We start from the raw sequence: 19950 nt of genomic DNA on the forward strand, positions 1-19950 counted from the left end.
TTTTAAATGTTTTTATTAAACTATAGTTGATTTACAATGTTGCACCAAATTCTGCTGTACAGTAAAGTAACTCAGTCATGCAGGAGCAGGTTTATAAATAACATGTGAAGGCTGAAGCTGCAGACTTTGACTCAGAAACTAAAATTCAAAGTCTAAAAACATGAACTGTTACTTCCTGCAGTTTAACAAGCCATAAGCTTTTCTTTAACATCCAGCTATCCATTCTTTCAATAAAGTCAGAGACCTGATTTCCTTATTCCTAAAATCAGGATAATTTTGACAGCTGAGTTTACTGTATATATTTCTTATGGGTCAAGTATAAAAATTTATATAGAAGGGCTTTATAAACTACAAATAACATAACTCTGTGTGTGTGTGTGTGCGTGTGTGAGTGTGAGTGTACGTGCATTACTATTTCTGTTCTCTATATAAAATTGAGAATATTAGTAAGTTTGGCTACGTAAGGCCATCTTTAAATAAAAACATTAAGCATTCTCCTGGTATTATCACTGACCACTCTTCAAGTTTTTTGCAATGTTCCCTCTTTGCACATTTATTAACTATTCCTCAAATATAAATGTTTTATATTTTCTTTAGGACATTTCCCCATGATCTTTCTCTTTTCACTTGAAATTCTTCCCAGGGAATCTCTTTCCCTCCAATGTCTTCAAATACAGTCTGTAATCTGGAAACACATAAATTTGTCTCTACAGACCTACTTCATAACCTCTAGATCCATATTCCAGCTACCTATTTTACACCTCCTTCATCCAAGTGACAGAGGAGCCCTAAGGCTGAAACTAAAGACAAACAGTACGATTGAGGCAGATGCTTTCAGTACAAAATAAGTCAAAACATACTTGGAGCTCTCCTCCTCAGCCACTGCTAACTAGGAGAAATAACTGTGAGGGTGTAAGGGCACCAGAGGCACCTTGATAAATCCATCCTAGTGCCACTCAGATCAATTTGTGCCCTACATTAAATGCAATCCATTGCTGAATGTTCAAGGTATTTTCTTCTTCAGAAAGCTTAATGCACAAGGGATAGAGGACAAGCTACAGATGCTACAACTGATACCCAAACCAAAATTCATATTCATCATCTCACTTCTCTGTCACTCTTTTTCTTTCCCTTCTGTCTGCCAGGTTGTTCTGTCTCTCCTCAGCTTATCCAAGTCACTTGCCTAGTGGAATAATGCAGATCTTCAACTTGTGAGCCTGAGCTTTTAGTCGCTTTGTTTCTATCATGCTATGGTCACTGCAATTACTGAGTTGTCATTATCACCAGACATCTTTTCAGTTCAGTTCCATTGTTTAGTAGCAGTCCTAACTCTTCATAATCTTTTTTTTTGTGTGTGTGTGTATGTTTTTCCTCCTGAGTTTGTTTTTAATCTTTTTTTTTTTATTTTCCCACTGTACAGTGGGAAAAAAAAAAAACTCTTCATAATCTTGAGGCTCATTTCCCCCATGAAATAGTAATTCTCTTCTTTAGATGCTGGAATGAGGAGCCCATAATACATCAGGAGTTACTTTTCATTCTTTGGAAGTAGTCACAACTTTAGGTTCACTAGACACACCCTGTATTGCTGAGTGAAAGTATTCCCCTATTCTGGCAAAGCTAAGATGTAACAAGGGAAAGAATTCTACAAGTGTACTTCAAGGAGTAATGGTGAGAGGGACTAGTTCTATACCAATGTCTTGGTTCCCAGACCCGTGTGTTTTAGACAAGAGGACACCTCAATATATATCAGCCAGTGTTTTGAGGCAATCTCGAATGGCACTGGCTAAGCCATTCCATAATTCTAATCATCTGATTGTTTCCAGGACATATGGTGTGTGGTAGGACAAGAGAACCTCTTGGCCAGAGACCCACTTTCACACCTCTTTCTCTGTGAAATGAGTCTCTTGATCTGAGAGCATGTTAAATGGTATTCCTTTAGTAAATCACACATTTTGTAAGTGCTTAAGTGGTGGTTTTGAAGAAGTACTGTTAGCAGATAAGAAAACCTATATCTGGAGAAAATATCAATGCAAGTAAGGAAGAATCACTGTCATCTTTAGAGTAGAAGGGGGTTAGTGTAATCAACTTGCTATCATGTAACTAGACAATCTTACTGAGGGATAACATATCGAGAGCTATGCTCACCGACCTCTGCTTCTAACAGATCCAGCATTTGAGTAGGACTCCAGTATCAGCCATGTTGAGTAGGACTCCAGTCTGTTGAGGGCATGTACAGTCTTCATCTCTGCCACCATTTCTACTCTTTCTATGAGCCCATTGTGCAGGCACTGAGATGGCTCAAGAAAGAAGCATGCCAGCATCCACCAGAAGGGTTGTTCTGTCCACCTGATTGTTCAGTCTTTCCTCTGTGTTGGATGCATTCCAATGGACAATAACATTAGATAAGAAGAGCCACAAACTCATATCTCTGGCCCATGCTTCCTCAGACCTTCCTGTCCCCAATCTTCTAATCTTGCCTATTCCAGTCTCCTGACCAAGCCAAGATATTCCTCACCTTCTTGAGAGGTGTATCATACAAAGTTAACAAATCTGTCTAAACCTCACACCTTTGCTCACTGAGAATATTCCTTCCTTCCCAACTGTCCTTTAGATCCACCTTTGAGTAGAGCTACAGGGAGGTAGCTGCCCTCTTAGGTTCTACATATGGACCCAACTTATCTATAAACTAGTTCCATATATGTGAGGTCAGGGAGATATGTTAGTGCAACAGAGATAGGTAAAACAGAATTTGGGTCACCTGTTGACATAATTTATTTGCCCTTGTGACCTGCTTGGGCCTGATCCCCAAAATACCACTTTCTTTTCTCTTAACCTATTTGGGATTCTATAACAAAAGTACTATAAACTAAGTGGCTTGCAGACAATATCTATTTCCCACAATTCTAGAGGATGAGAAGTCCATGATCATGCTGTCAGCAGATTTGGGTGTCTGGTGAGAACCCACTTCCTCATAGTTATGTTTGACCTAAAACTTCATATGGCAGAAGGGGCAAGGGAGCTTTCTCAGGCCTCTTTTGTATGAACACTAATTCTATCCATGAAGTCTTCACCCTCACAAAATGATCTAATCACCTCCCAAAGATTCCTGCCTCCTAATACTATTAGCTTGGGAGTTAGGATTTCAACACGTGAATTTTAGGGGGATACAAACATTCCATAGCACCATTCTACAATGAATTATCACTGTGCTCATCCAAAATTTACAATTGAGTGATCAGTGCAGATTGTGGTACAGCTGATGGGCAGGTGCTCAGTCTCTACCGTCCTCAGCAGTGCAACAGAAACAGCTGCTAATTCTCTCCCATGGAAGACATGGTCTTGCTCTAAAATCCTAAGAAGCTGTGCTGCAACTCTCCTATTGGGGCTTCCAGATACTCCATATGGAATCCTCATCTACTTCTTGCATAATTGCCTCTACTTGTGAAATAAGACAGCTTAAACTGTAGGGCTACAGAGCCCTAATTTGCTATGAGCCCCAGATGAAACTGGCAGCCATAAAAGTCATCCTACAGATGGATCAAAGCAGTATTTTTTGCTTTGTTTTGTTTTTCTTTTTAGGGCCACACCTTTGGCTCATGGAAATTCCCAGACCACGGATCAAATCAGAGTTGCAGCTGCCAGCATATATCACAGCCACAGCAACTCAGGATCTGAGCCGCATCCACAACCTATGCCACAGCTTAACCCACTGAGAAAGGCCAGGGCTTGAACCCACATCCTCATGGATACTATGTTGGATTCTTAACCCACTCAGCCACAACAAGAACTCCTCAAAGCAGTATTTTTTAAGTACAATATATGCTATCTTAAAAGTCCAGAGATTCAAATACCCACTCTATTTTCTTAGTTGTAGTGTATGCAAAGTGCAACAACTTGTCTTTTTACCATGGAGAGAATATCATGGGATGGCTTAGGTCATTAAACCTCTAAAAATATTAATGATAAAGCAGCCCCTGAACTTCCATAGACATTTTCCCACCATTTTATGTGAAAATGTCTTATTAGGGCAACTAGGGTAATTTCTTCTTCTTGCACATCACATCCAGTTAGCCCAGTGGCATCAATATAGTGGACAAGTATAATGATCTGTGAAATGTTAAGATAATCAGAGTCTTAGCACACTTTATTTTTTAGAGAGTGAGAGCATCAATGATACCCTGGAGCAAGATAGTGAATGTGTGCCACCATCCATTTAATATAACTTTGAGATCTTGATTCATATATATTAAAAAGAATGCATTTGCTAGATCAGCACCGAGTACCAAAGGCTATGTTTATCTGTTCTACTGGAGATACAATATTTGGCACAGTTTGTAGTAGTCCACAGTCACCTGCCAAAATCCATATGGTTGCTTCATGGGTCAAACAGGTGAATTGAAAGGAAATATGTTGGAAATAACCCTGTCCTTGATGTCTTTGAGGGTGGGACTAACTTCTGTAATTTCCCCCAGTTTTCAGTTTTACTTCTGATTTTTGTCTTGATACAGGGAGTTAGACTCATCCTAAGACAGATTTAGGCCAGAACTCCATTTAGCACTTGCTCTTCCAAAGTCTCATTTTATCCAGGGTTCTGGTCCCCTATCATAAGTACCAGCTCAGAGTATTTATCCAAAACTCTTTGAAAAGTCTTTACCACAAGTATCATTATCTAAATGGCTTTAAATCCTTTAGAATAAAGATTAGAAAAATATTGACTGCATATACAAAAAATAGACTCTCAGAGTCCTTCCTCAAATGAACACAGCCTTCCCTTCAGTCAATAGGCTCTGCATCCATAGATGTTCATAAACTAGCTCAGATCTCTCTGGTAACTTGCTCAAATCTGGAATCTACTTTCCACTTCTCCCTCTAACATCAGCCTTCTCTTCACAACTCATTTTTTTCCATTTATTGGAGTTAACAAGCTGCACCCTGATGGGCTTTTCATCTCTCTTCTCCCGGGAGCACCACGATGTAGGAAACCTGGCCACAGATCCCAGGAAGTCAAGGCTTCCTGGCTGCCACTCTCACTTGGTTGCCACCATTTGGCTTCAGATATTCTGGAATCCTATCATTCCCATTTTCTCTAGGCAACCACATTTTGCAATCTCCAACTGTCAACTGAACTTTGAGAAGACAGCCACCACAGAACTTCTCAAGGATGCCAATGGCTCCCTTAACAATTCATTCCTTATAGCTTTAGTGAGTCGTGTGTTATCTGGGCTCGCTCAGGGAACACAGGCGTGGATGGGTTCTCTGGTTGGGATGGGTTCTCTAGGCTCACATCATAAATTGATTCTCACATGCTACCCTCGCTGAACCTCTATTTCCATTCCTCAATACTCTGCCAAGGAAGTTCTGGCTTCTATACCTAGCTTCAAAGAGCTATCCAAAAGGCCATTAAGAGAGGTCCAGGTGTCTTTGAGAGTATGTTAACTCTTGAGTCACAGGAACATAAACACAAGTCAGTAAACTCTCCACTTTCCAGCCTTATATTCTGCACAAACCCCAGGCCAAGGCTCTCAAGATCTACTACCACACATATTCCCCAGATCTACTACCACACATATTCCCCAATGGCTCCCTTAACCCAGTGGGTACATCATATCCAGATCCTACATTTCTTTGAAGTAAACTATTCCTTCAGGCTTTCTTCCTCCATCTATGCTCAGATTTGACACTGTTTCTCATCTCTAGGCAATAAAGGAAGGAACTGTACATCTTAAGGACAAGCATCATTTTGCAAGGCATTTGGCCCTGTTGAGGTCCTTCATGTAATATCTTCTTTTATAGTACATGGGTAGGGGTCACTTCTGCTGGCTCAGGAGAGTTAAGAGTTAAAAAAGCTCTGGCATATCCACTCAATTTCCTCATCCTGTTTCTAAAATTTGTACTATTAGGGCCCTGACTATAAGAGACCTGCCATGACTACTCTTTCCATTTCCGTTACATCTTGACCACCAGCATATTTCAACTCCAATCGTAGTCTAGTCTCTGGCTTCAGGAGATGAGAGTCACTTTAAACACTGCTGTGAATGCCTTCTGGTTTTCACAGCGTCCTGAGTTGATAACTATCTTATCTGAGCCTGTAGTTCTCCTTCCTCAAGGCTTCCAAAACAGTTAACAAAGGCCAGACAATACACAGTCCTTATTACCCCCACATTATTTAATTACTAGAACTACCAAGTATTTTACTTTCTACCTGTTGCACAATCAGCCCACCACTGGAGATTCTTAGTCATTATGACGCCACATCATCCCAGGAGTTATCTTTATTCCACTTACCACCAACACATCACTTTTGTTCCTTAAAAAACAAACAAACAAAACAAAACTCTGAGACACATGAAGTACAGAGGTAGAAATGATATTTATGTAGCAAAAAAAAAAATTCATCATAATCAAAACCTCTGAAAACCTAAATGAATTGGAGTTCCCTGGTGGCTCAGCAGATTAGGGATCTGGCATTGTATACCTCGGGCATGACCAAAAAATAATCTAAATAATTTTAGGTTGTATTACTTTTATCACCCAGCCAGCTTGTTTATCTATAGTACACATTCTATGATAACTTTACTTTGAAACTATTTTAACTATTATCACTTAGTGATTGAACTAAGAAAAACAGAAGAAAATCATCATTTATCTATTCTGGATGGAGCATGTATTAGAGTTATAAATTGATAACAAATGAGGTGAGTCATGCTCTTCTCTTCTCCATGCCCAAGGAAATACTAATTTCTGCACAAGGAGTTCCCGTAGTGGCTCAGTGGTTAACGAATCCGACTAAGAACCATGAGGTTGCGGGTTTGATCCCTGGCCTTGCTCAGTGGGTTAAGGATCTGACTTTGCCGTGAGCTTTGGTGTAGGTCGCAGACGAGGCTCGGACGCCACGTTGCTGTGGCTCTGGTGTAGGCTGGCAGCTACAGCTCCAATTAAACCCCTAGCCTAGGAAGCTCCATATGCCATGGGAGCGGCCCTAGAAAAGGCAGAAAGACAAAAAAAAATTTTTTTTGCACAAAATGGAAATGATCCTTTAGAATGTCCTTTTACTTAGTCTTCAATGAGTACCTAAAACATAAAAAACCTAGTAGCAGAAATTCAAATAATCTTTTAACTCTATTAAGCATGCCAAATATAGTTTTTTGCATCTATTCCTAAATTAATTATTTTCATTGTATTTAAAAACTTGCACACAGTTTTAAAACATTTGTTAGGTTCATCCCATTGAATTTCTTTAAGTATTTATACAATAAGTCCTGGAAAGGCATACCAAAATTTAGCATTGCTAGGCTTAGGGTAGTATGATTATAGCTAATTAACATTTTCTTCTTTTCTCATATCTGTGTTTTCTAAATTTGTACAATGAAAATATACACTGTGTAGTAAATATATATATATATATTACATGAAAATTTTGCAATCAAATTTAGAATACTAAACAGTTGCCTGAGACAAATAATGGGTCAGGTATATATTCTACTACCCTTCACCTACCAAATAGTCCCATTTAGTCTTCATATTTCACACTATTACAAATATAAATCCCCATTAAAGACAACAAAGCTGATAAAGAACAAAAACATGTATGAAATATTTGCCAGAACTCAGCAAAATTTTGAAAAGGATTTATTTTATACTGCTACTGTGTTTCCTCACTCTTCACTTTTTTCGCTGTCCCATTCTCATCTCTATCACCAGATAAACAATGTTTTTGAACTGATAGATCTTCTGTGGCATTAGGAAAGAAAAAAACTATCTGATAAATTTATATTTTCATAGACATAATAATGTTAATCCTTCTAGGATTATTACATTTGAAAAAGTAATATTAATTATGAAAAATGGTGAAATTTCAGGCATCAGTAGAATTTGTAATTTTTTCTTCAAATTTTTTCTTCTCCTGTAATCAGACCATGCAGGGCAACCCCAGCTGATAAAACCATTTTTAAGTTTAGCCGTCCCTTTGTAAATATGTGATCATCAATAATAGTGTGGTATAATGGCACCTTTTATCAGACAGAGAATATTTCCTGTGTGACCTTGGGAAAGTTATTTAAGACTTACGAGACTGAGTTTTTGCATCTGTGAGACAGGGACAATATCTACCTTGCAAGGCTATTATGAGAATAGTAATTAGATAACGCATGTATTGCACAATGCCTAGCATGAAAGCAGCGTTTTGGTGAAGAAAAAAGTTCTTTTGCCTTTCTTCCTGTGTTAATCTCTAGAGCCATAACAAAGTACTACAGATTGGGTGGCTTAAAACAACAGAAATGTATTCTCTTAAATTTCTGGGGCTAGAAGTCCAAGGTCAACACAGCAACCAGATTGGTTACTTCTGGAGGTTCTGAAGGGGAAACTGTTCTATGTTTCTCTCCTAGTTTCTGGTGATCTCCAGCAGTCCTTGCTATCCCTTAGCTTGCAGCTGAAGCACTCCAATTTTTGCTTCTGTCATCATATGACATTCTTTCTGTGACTGTGTCTTCACCTGAGCTTCTAATGAGGACACTAGTCCTTGAGCTTAGAGCCTACACCAATCCAATGTAATCTCATCTTAACTTGATTATATCTGCAAAGACCTTATTTGCAAATAAGACCACATTCACAGGTACCAGAGTTTAGGACCTCAACGTATTTTTTTGAGGTATGCAGTCCAAGACACAGCATCTCCAGATTCCATAATGACATAAGTTTCTTCTATCCCCTAACTGAGAGATTAGTCCAAGTGAAGATACCTGAAGGAATGGGACTCTGTTAACAAGGTGAACAAGAACATTATAGAAGCAGTTCAATAAGTAATTATTGTTTGTCATGTTGTGCTAAATCCATCAAGAATGCACACATAATGGCATGTCCTCTCAGTCATTGTGTTAGTGTTAGGGCAATATTCTTTTGGAAACTAGATACCCAGAAGTTCTTTCTAATTTTATTGCCATTTCCCACTCATTCTTAAGTTCTGCTGTTCCTTCTTAGCAAATCCCTTTTCCCATTTTGAAGAAGGACTAAACCTCTTCAACTATTCACTGCAAGCCACCAAACTACTAACAGGGATTGGGAAAAAAAATTCACTTCTCACTACCTATTCTTATGATATATTTGAATTTATCATGAATCTATATTACTTTTATATAAAATAATTTAATTTAAAAAGTCACCTGATATACCAGTTTAAACCATCTCTCATCATATTTGTAAGCTCCAACTACCTAACAAAAGCCGCTTGCATAGTGTAATGTCCTCATAAATTTCCAAAACTCATGAATATTTTTCCATTCTGGATATTATTGTCATTCTTTTGTTAGACAATTTGTCACAAAACAATGAAATGTGGATGATAAGGAATAGTGTGAGGGTAAAGGGCTGTGAAATCCTTTAATAAATCTTTTAACTAGCAAGTTTCCCATTTGTACTCTCTTTTAACTAAGATATACAGCTTCATAAAAATACAAGGACAACATGAAGCAAACAAGAAACATGTGCCAGATTTTAAATAATAGCACATAATATGAAATAAAACTAATTCAAAAATCAATTTAATTTGTACATAAATTATAGGACTAGGACAGATTCATCCTTTGAAACCAGTTCAGAGTCTATCTCTATTATTTAATGCAAATATAGAGATATATTTACAAATTCTTTCTACTCATGTGATAGTGAAGCAGCTGTATGAAAAAGCATTATACTTGAAGGCAAAAGTCCTGGGTTAAATTCCTGATTTTCCCAATCCTTCCCGTGCAATTTAAAAAATCATCAATGTAGGCCTTACTTTTCTCCCCACAACAGTGTTGTTAATCACAATGACATAAATATGTGTTATGACATATTTATGTACAATGCTAGTAAACTGTAGGTACTACTAATAAGATGCACATCTCCCAAAGGTAGGATAAAATGCAATTAAAATCTTTTTCTGTCATTTTAGGATTCTTCTAATCTCTCACATTTTTTAAAACATTCCATGTATTCAAATTGGGAGAGAATAAAATTATGCCAGGGCCTATTACTAACACAAGACAATATTAAAATTCTGTGATAAATCACAAGAAATATTGTCAATATGGCTGTGTATGTAGGGTAGCTGGTGGGGGTGGGGGAAGGGCAGTGTGTCCACATGGCTTTGCATATAGCTGAAACACCGGCTTAAAACCAGTGAAATTCAGCTCTTGGATTAAAACTCACTAATTATCCAACTGCTAAGGGGCACATGGAAAAGATGGCTACAGGCTTACCTAAGAAATAAGGCCGAAACCAAACTATCAGTTTAAGGCACATAGCAGTTTTAAGGCATGTGCAAATATCTGGAAATGAGAAAGATTTGCTGACACTTTCATAAAGTGGTTCTATGAAACAACAACAACAAAAATGTTTCTCTGAGACAATGGAGGCAGCAAAGTGACACTACATGAGTAGATAGTAGCAGTGATAGTATCCTAAAATGATCTCCATTGTCCATCACTCTTGATTAATCCTCTCCTATGCAGGACCCATTAATATGATGAGATATCCCTCCAGTGATTGTATTACATTACATGGCAAAAGGAATTTTCCAAATGTAATCAAGGTCCCAAATCAGTTAACTTTGAGTAAACCAAAAGGAAGATTACCTTGGGTGGTTCTCACCTGTGATCCTTTAAAAGCAAGAATTTTCTCTTTTTGGCTTAGGAAAAAGAAAATAACCATGTTGTGAATTACCTACTGGCCCTCAGACAACAGCTAGCAAGAATATGAGGACCTCAGTCCTAAAGTTGCAAGGAACTGAATTCTGCCAATAACCTGAATGAGCTTAGACGAGAACCCAAAACCCTAGATGAGAACTATAGCACAGCCAGTATCTTGATTGCAGCCCTGTGAGGTATGAGTGCAGAATTCAGCTAACCTGTGCCCAGACTTCTGCCCCATAGAAACTCTCAGATAATAGAGTTATTTTAAGCTGCATAACTTGTAAAAACTTATTGCATAGCAATTGAAAACTAATGCAGGAGTTCCCGTGTGGCGCAGTGGAAACAAATCCGTCTAGGAACCATGAGGTTGTGGGTTCGATCCCTGGCCTTGCTCAGTGGGTTAGGGATCTGGGGTTGCCATGAGCTGTGGTGTAGGTCACAGATGCAGCTCGGATCCCGCATTCCTGTGGCTCTGGCGTAGGCTGGTGGCTACAGCTCTGATTGGACCCCTAGCCTGGGAACCTCCATATGCCGCAGGTGCAGCCCTAAAAAGGACAAAAGATTTAAAAAAAGAAGAAGAAGAAGAAAAGAAAACTAATTTATGCAGTAGCAGAACTGCAGAATTTGTCTTTCTTCTCCTAACGCCTAGTATTGGTTTATGTAGAAGCAAGCACAAAAACACACCTTCTGAACAAAATGTTTAACATTTGAATGTTTATGCCTAGTGGCTTGGTATTACCAGATGTTTGAAAACAGCAATCTTGTCATAAATCAATTCTTCTCAGTCACAGAGTAATTCCCTCACAGAGATTAGAAAGATCCTTAAATATTCAAGTTGACACCCACTCTAAGTAATTTAAGATGTTACCATGAAAGCTGTAATCACTTTACATGTAATACTCTAAAATTTTTATGCTTGACAGAAATGCTCTTACCTAATACATGTCCACATACTGGAAAGAATAATGAAACTTAAATCAATGATTATTTAGTAAGTATCTATTGTATACCAGGTACAAAGTTAGGTTCTAGGATCAAAGGTATTCCCAACCATTATTTAAAAACGTATGCATTCAGGAACTTCATGGTTGATGGTGAATCAACCATGAAGTATTGCCATTAAAATCAGATACAAAGGTACTGCCTATCACTACACAGTCTGACATAGTAGTAGACATTGTCCTTACCCATGAAGAAGAAGAAAAAAAAGATGGGAATATTGGAAATGAGAGGGGAAAAAACTGGCATTATTATCAAACTATATTACTGTTTATATAAAAGTCCTATAAGAAACTATGGAAGGAGTTCCCGTCGTGGCTCAGTGGTTAACGAATCCGGCTAGGAACCATGAGGTCGCAGGTTTGATCCCTGGCCTTGCTCAGTGGCTTAAGGATCTGGTGTTGCCATGAGCTGTGGTGTAGGTTGCAGACGTGACTCGGATCCTGTGTTGCTGTGGCTGTGGCTAAGGCCAGCAGCTACAGCTCTGATTCGACCGCTAGCCTGAGAACCTCCACATGCCGCGGCCCTAGAAAAGACAAAAAAGAAAAAAGAAGCTATGGAAAAATTATTACAATTAATTGGATATAAGGTACCAAATGTATCCCTATACGCTAGCAATAATTAGCAAATTCTCTATAAACATAGTAATACCACTACTAAAGAAATTTTTGCAAATATTCCTAAGTAGTCAAGTTTTAATTGTAAGAGCAAAAAAAATTGAATACAATCTAAGTATCTATCAATGTTAGATTAGACACATAAATTGTAGTATGTTCATACTTTAGAAAAGCACATCGCTATGAAATGAGTTACAGAGCTAAATGCATTAAAATGGAAAAATGTCACAAGTGGCAGAGGATAGCCAAAGTCTACTAACATTGATATAGTTTTTATTTTTTTAATTTTTTTTCTTTTTATGGCAGCACCTGCAGCATGTGGAAGTTGCCAGGTTAGGGGTCGAATCAGAGCTGCAGCTGCAGGTCTGTATCACAGCCACATCAATGTGGGATCCTTAACCCACTGAGCAGGGCTAGGGATCCAACTTGCATCCTCATGGAAACTAGTCAGGTTCATTTCCACTGAGCCGTGATGGGAATTCCTGTACAGTTTTGAAACACCGCTTTGTTGTTTAGGGAAGAATACAAATTAATTAAAATATAAAGACATGCATTGAGATGACAAATATCAAATACAAAATAATTGATCTCTTCATTTAAAGAGCAAAGGAAGAGGAATGTGATTGAGTTTAGCATTTAAGAGTAGGACATCACTGCCAATCCAAATACTCTAGTTTCTGACGGAAAGAAAAATTCTACTTTAAATTCTCGTCAATAATATCACATGCTTTATAATGTCAAGGTAGTGGTATACAGAGAGAATTTACTGCTTTGACGTTGTCTTAGTAAGATACATAAATCAATAGGTTGTGTTTCTTTTTCATTCTCAGACTTAAGACAATGCATATCAGGTGCACAGTGTTTTAGTAATGGCTTAAAGCACTATCATTTTTCTCAGAAAAAGTAAACTCAAAATACAAAGTAGTTATTGTCAATTGTTTGTCAGATAGTTTCTTAGAAGACATCTTCCTTTGAAGTTTATAATTTGTAACCCTGTTTTCTTGACAAATTTTAATCAAATCAAACTTTTTCCAATTTATTTAATATGAAAATATTCAGAAAAAAATGATACAATATTATAGTTAACCAGTTTTTGCCATTTTCTCTTTAACCTAATTTTTCTCTTAAAATTATTGAATAGCTCAAATGAAAAAGGGTCTAGAGCTATAAATTATTTTGTCATTAAAGAATGCACATGCTTAAATAAATCAGCACCCATAAATCTGGCTTAATGAAGTAAAGATCACTGCATTAAAAAAATTAACAGAAGCCAGATGGCAGAATAAAAGGTCCACTGCTTATATTTCCCCCCTCCCCCTATAGCAACAACAATTTGGCAGTCATCCATGTACAAGGTGCCTTTGTGGGAGCTTTGGGATTTAGGTGGGCTCCAGGATCAGGAAGAGTCATTTTGAAAAAGCAGGCCCACATTCATGGGGCAGGCTCACTGACTATGTGGACTCAGCTATAGTCTCACTTAGCCTTGATCCTTCCACCAGCATCACTGGCTTAGGGACCTGACAGGAGTCACACTCTTCGGGTAACAAGCCAGCCAACCTTGGTCCCAGCAATGGAACCTGAAGTAAACAATGATCTGGCTCCAGGCCCTCTTAACCACAGTTCAGGAGTAGTACTTCCAGACAGAAAGGTTCTTGTCTTATCACAAAAGGGATTCAGAAACAGGATGGAAATTGAGAAAGTAAAGTGAGGATTTATTTAAGTGAAAAATGCATCTCTAGAGGAAATGTAGCTGCCCTGCATTTCTTTGGCTTGGCAGTTAAGAGGGACATACAAATGAATGAGTGGGAATATTAATTATAGGAGGGATTTTTGTCTTTATTTAGCCTTGATCAGAAGTGTCAAGGCATCAGGCCATAATAAGAACTTCTTATCTGCAAGACAAATTTCATTGTAATGAGGGGACAATGTGCAACAGGTTACATTCGCACTCTAGAAATTTGTGCCTTTTTCAACCTTTCTTTATCTGCCTCTAGGATACTTATTACCTCAAAAATGTGTGGTTTCCTGACAATCTGGACGTTCCTACTTTTCTTTGTCCACCCATGGGCCCACACTGTTTACAAGATCTGTGATTTCCTGCCACCTGGCACATGTCCCCACTTTTCTCTGCTCCTACCTATCTGCCTGCTATAACATACCCATCCATGCCTCCCAGAGACAGACCCACCAACTTTGGCTGACTGCATCCTGAAGTAGTCCTGTAACTTGGTTCCAGATCAACCAGCCATAAAATCAGTAAGGAAACAGTGAACTTAAATAACACTATAGACAATTGACCAAACAGACATATACAGAGCATTCCATTTAACAGCAGTAGAATACATGCCCTTCTCAAGATAGATTATACATATGGCCACAAAACAAATTTTCACAAATTTTAAAAGATTGAAATCTACCAAGTATCTCTTCCAGTCACAATGGTGTGAAACTAGAAATCAGTAACAGGAGGAAAATTGAGAAATTCAGAAGTATGTAGAAATTAAATACAAACTCCAGAATAACTAATGGATCAAGGAAGAAATCAAAAGAGAAATCAAAAAGTATCTTGAGACAAATGAAAATGGAAACACAAGCCAAAACATACAGCATTCAGCAAAAGCAATTTTAAGTGGGAAGTTTATAGTAATAAATGCTTACATTTTGAAAAAAGAAAGATCTCAAACAACTAATTTTACACCTTAAAGAATCAATTAAGAAGGATAAACTAAGCTCAAAATTAGTAGAAGGAAGGAAATAACAAATGTCAGATAGAAATAAGAGACCAGAAAAACAACAGAAAAGATGAATGAAACTGAGTTGGTTTTTTGAAAATATAAAATTGACAGACCCTTAGGTATACTAAGAAAAAATGAGAGAAGAGTCAAATATAAATTTTTTTTTCAAAGGAAAAAAAAGAGAAACATTACAACTGATGCCACATGCCACACAATTACCAAGAATATGCAATGGGGAAATGATAGTCTCCTCAGTAAATGGTGTTTGGAAAACTGGATATCTACATGCAAAAGTATGAAATTGTACCTTTATATTACATCATACACAGAAATTATCTTGAAATTGAATAAAGGCAAATATAAAATGCAAAACCATAATACTCCTAGAATAAAACATAGGGAGAAATCTCCTAGAATAAAATATATGAAAAACCTGAAACACTACATCTTTTAGAATAACACATAGGAAAAAAGCTCTTTTTTTTTTTTTTTTTTTTTTTTTTTTTGTCTTTTTGCTATTTCTTGGGCCGCTCCCACGGCATATGGAAATTCCAAGGCTAGGGGTCGAATCGGAGCTGTAGCCACTGGCCTACGCCACAGCCACAGCAACACGGGATCCGAGCCGCGTCTGCAACCAACACCACAGCTCACATCAACGCCGGATCGTTAACCCACTGAGCAAGGGCAGGGACCAAACCTGCAACCTCATGGTTCCTAGTCGGATTCGTTAACCACTGCGCCACGACGGGAACTCCAGGAAAAAAAGCTCTTTGACATTGATCTTAACAATGATTTTTTTTTTTTTTTCCCACTGTACAGCAAGGGGGTCAGGTTATCCTTACATGTATACATTACAATTACAGTTTTTCCCCCACCATTTCTTCTGTTGCAACATGAGTATCTAGACATAGTTCTCACTGCTATTCAGCGAGATCTCCTTGTAAATCTATTCTAGGTTGTGTCTGATAAGCCCAAGCTCCCGATCCCTCCCACTCCCTCCCCCTCCCATCAGGCAACCACAAGTCTCTTCTCCAAGTCCATGATTTTCTCTTCTGACGAGATGTTCATTTGTGCTGGATATTAGATTCCAGTTAGAAGTGATATCATATGGTATTTGTCTTTGTCTTTCTGGCTCATTTCACTCAGGATGAGATTCTCTAGTTCCATCCATGTTGCTGCAAATGGCATGATGTCATTCTTTTTTATGGCTGAGTAGTATTCCATTGTGTATATATACCACATCTTCCAAATCCAATCCTCTGTCGATGGACATTTGGATTGTTTCCATGTCCTGGCTATTGTGAATAGTGCTGCAATGAACATGCGGGTGCATGTGTCTCTTTTAAGTAGAGTTTTGTCCGGATAGATGCCCAAGAGTGGGATTGCAGGGTCATATGGAAGTTCTATGTATAGATTTCTAAGGTATCTCCAAACTGTTCTCCATAGTGGCTGTCCCAGTCTACATTCCCACCAACAGTGCAGGAGGGTTCCCTTTTCTCCACAGCCCCTCCAGCACTTGTTATTTGTGGATTTATTAATGATGGCCATTCTGACTGGTGTGAGGTGGTATCTCATGGTAGTTTTGATTTGCATTTCTCTTATAATCAGCGATGTTGAGCATTTTTTCATGTGCTTGTTGGCCATCTGCATATCTTCCTTGGAGAAGAGTCTATTCAGGTCTTTTGCCCATTTTTCCATTGATTGATTGGTTTTTTTGCTGTTGAGTTGTATAAATTGCTTATATATTCTAGAGATTAAGCCCTTGTCAGTTGCATAATTTGAAACTATTTTCTCCCATTCTGTAAGTTGTCTTTTTGTTTTCTTTTGGGTTTCCTTTGCTGTGCAAAAGCTTTTCAGTTTGATGAGGTCCCATGGGTTTATTTTTGCTCTAACTTCTATTGCTTTGGGAGACTGGCCTGAGAAAATATTCATGATGTTGATGTCAGAGAGTGTTTTGCCTATGTTTTCTTCTAGGAGTTTGATGGTGTCCTGTCGTATATTTAAGTCTTTCAGCCATTTGGAGTTTATTTTTGTGCATGGTGTGAGGGTGTGTTCTAGTTTCATTGCTTTGCATGCAGCTGTCCAGGTTTCCCAGCAATGCTTGCTGAATAGACTTTCCTTTTCCCATTTTATGTTCTTGCCTCCCTTGTCAAAGATTAATTGACCATAGGTGTCAGGGTTTATTTCCAGATTCTCTATTCTGTTCCATTGGTCTGTCTGTCTGTTTTGATACCAGTACCACACTGTTTTGATGACTGTGGCTTTGTAGTATTTCTTGAAGTCTGGGAGAGTTATGCCTCCTGCTTGGTTTTTGTTTCTCAGGATTGCTTTGGCGATTCTGGGTCTTTTGTTGTTCCATATAAATGTTTGGATTGTTTGTTCTAGTTCTGTGAAATATGTCATGCGTTATTTGATAGGGATTGCATCGAATCTGTAGATTGCTTTGGGTAGGATGGCCATTTTCACAATATTGATTTTTCCAATCCAGGAACATGGAATATCTTTCCATTTCTTTACATCTTCTTTGATTTCTTTGATAAAAGTTTTATAGTTCTCGGCATATAGGTCCTTTACCTCCGTGGCCAGGTGTATTCCGAGGTATTTGATTTTGTGTGGTACAATTTTAAAAGGTATCGTATTTTTGTATTCCTTTTCTAATGTTTCATTGCTGGTATACAGAAATGCAACTGACTTCTGAATGTTAATCTTATATCCTGCTACTTTTGCTGAATTTATTCATCAGTTCAAGGAGTTTTGGGGTTGAGTCCTTAGGGTTTTCTAGGTATAGAATCATGTCATCTGCATACAGTGACAGTTTTACCTCATGTCTTCCTATATGGATGCCTTTTATTTCTTTTGTTTGTCTAATTGCTGTGGCTAAGACTTCCAAAACGATGTTGAAGAGCAGTGGTGAGAGTGGGCATCCCTGTCTTGTTCCAGATTTGAGTGAGAAGGCTTTCAGTTTTTCCCCATTGAGGATTATATTTGCTGTGGGTTTATCATAAATGGCTTTGATTATATTCAGGAATGTTCCCTCTATACCCACTTTGGTGAGGGTCTTGATCATGAATGGATGTTGAACTTTGTCAAATGCTTTTTCTGCGTCTATTGAGATGATCATATGATTTTTGACTTTTTTTTTGTTAATGTGGTGTACGATGTTGATTGATTTGTGTATGTTGAACCATCCTTATGAACCTGGGATGAACCCAACCTGGTCATGGTGTATAATTTTTTTGGTATGTTGTTGGATTCGGTTGGCTAAGATTTTGTTGAGAATTTTTGCATCTATATTCATCAATGATATTGGCCGATAGTTTTCTTTTTTGGTGGTATCTCTGTCTGGTTTTGGAATGAGGGTGATGGTGGCCTCATAGAATGTCTTTGGGAGTATTCCTTCTTCTTCAACCTTTTGAAAGAGTTTAAGGAGGATGGGCCCCAATTCCTCTTTATATGTTTGATAGAATTCACCTGTGAAGCCATCTGGTCCTGGACTTTTATTTGTAGGGAGTGATTTTATGACCTCTTCAATTTCATTTCTAGTGATCGGTCTGTTCAGTTGGTCTGTTTCTGCTTGATTCAGTTTTGGCAGGCTGTAAGATTCTAGAAAATTGTCCATTTCTTCCAGATTGTCAAACTTGTTGCCATTTAGTTGTTCACAGTATTCTCTTATGGTTTTTTGTATTTCTGCTGTATCCGTTGTGATTTCTCCTTTTTCATTTATAATTTTGGTGATTTGGGTTCTTTCTCTCCTCTTTTTAGTGAGTCTGGCCAGGGGTTTATCAATTTTGTTCACCTTTTCAAAGAACCAGCTCTTGGTTTTATTAATTTTCTCTTGTTTTTTGAGTCTCTATTGTATTGATTTCTTCTTTGATCTTTATAATTTCCTTCCTTCTGCTGACTTTAGGACGTTTTTGTTCTTCTTTTTCTAATTCATTTAGGTGGAGGGTTAAGTTGTCAATTTGGGATCTTTCTTCTTTTTTGAGAAAGGCCTGGATTGCTATAAATTTCCCTCTGAGCCCTGCTTTTGCAGCATCCCATAGATTTTGAGAGGTTGTGTCTTCATTATCATTTGTTTCAAGGTAGTTTTTAATTTCCTTCTTGATTTCCTCATTGACCCATTGGTTTTTTAGTAGCATGTTGTTGAGTCTCCATGGAGTAGGTTTTTTCTCTTTGCTTTTCCCATGGTTGATTTCTAATTTCATGGCATTGTGGTCAGAGAAGATACTTGAGATAATTTCTATGCTCCTAAATTTATTGAGATTCGCTTTATGTCCCAATATGTGGTCGATTCTTGAGAATGTTCCATGAGCATTTGAGAAGAATGTGTGTTCTGATTTTTTTGGATGTAGTGTCCTGAAGATATCAATTAAGCCTAACTTTTCTATTGTTTCCTTTAGGATCTCTGTTGCTTTATTGGTTTTCTGTCTAGAGGATCTGTCCATTGATGTGAGGGGGGTATTTAGGTCTCCTACTATGATTGTATTCTCATCAATATCTCCCTTTATGTCTGTTAATATTTGTTGTATGTATCTGGGTGCTCCTATGTTTGGGGCATATATGTTGATGATAGTAACATCCTCTCCTTGGATGGATCCCTTAATCATTAAATAGTGTCCTTCTTTGTCTTTCTTTATGTCTTTTGTTTTAAAGTCTATTTTGTCTGATTTGAGCATTGCGACTCCTGCTTTTCTGTCATGTCTATTGGCGTGAAATACTTTTCCCCACCCTTTCACTTTCAATCTATATGTATCTTTTGTCCTAAGGTGAGTTTCTTGTAGGCAGCATATTGAAGGTTTTTGCCTTTTTATCCACTCAGCCACCCTGTGTCTTTTGATTGGGGCATTCAGTCCATTGACATTTAAGGTGATAATTGACAGATGATTATTTATTGCCATTTGAACCTCGTGTTCCAGTTGATTCTATGGTTCT

General features: G+C 37.9%; 1 long non-coding RNA gene across 1 annotated transcript in view; it reads right to left on the reverse strand.

Moving 5' to 3' along the window:
- The window catches only part of LOC110257183 (uncharacterized), a 95100-nt gene that overhangs the window by 5050 nt on the left and 70100 nt on the right, over positions 1 to 19950 (reverse strand). Inside the window, exon 4 of the long non-coding RNA XR_014829890.1 lies at positions 2150 to 2366. This is a non-coding gene — a long non-coding RNA (uncharacterized LOC110257183). The remainder of the gene's footprint in view (positions 1 to 2149; positions 2367 to 19950) is intronic.

This window comes from Sus scrofa, chromosome 15, assembly GCF_054392235.1.
Source record: "Sus scrofa isolate SSC_HxYL_T2T_F1_AM1 chromosome 15, Sscrofa_HxYL_maternal_Yorkshire_Landrace_v2.0, whole genome shotgun sequence".
Lineage (NCBI taxonomy): Eukaryota > Metazoa > Chordata > Mammalia > Artiodactyla > Suidae > Sus > Sus scrofa.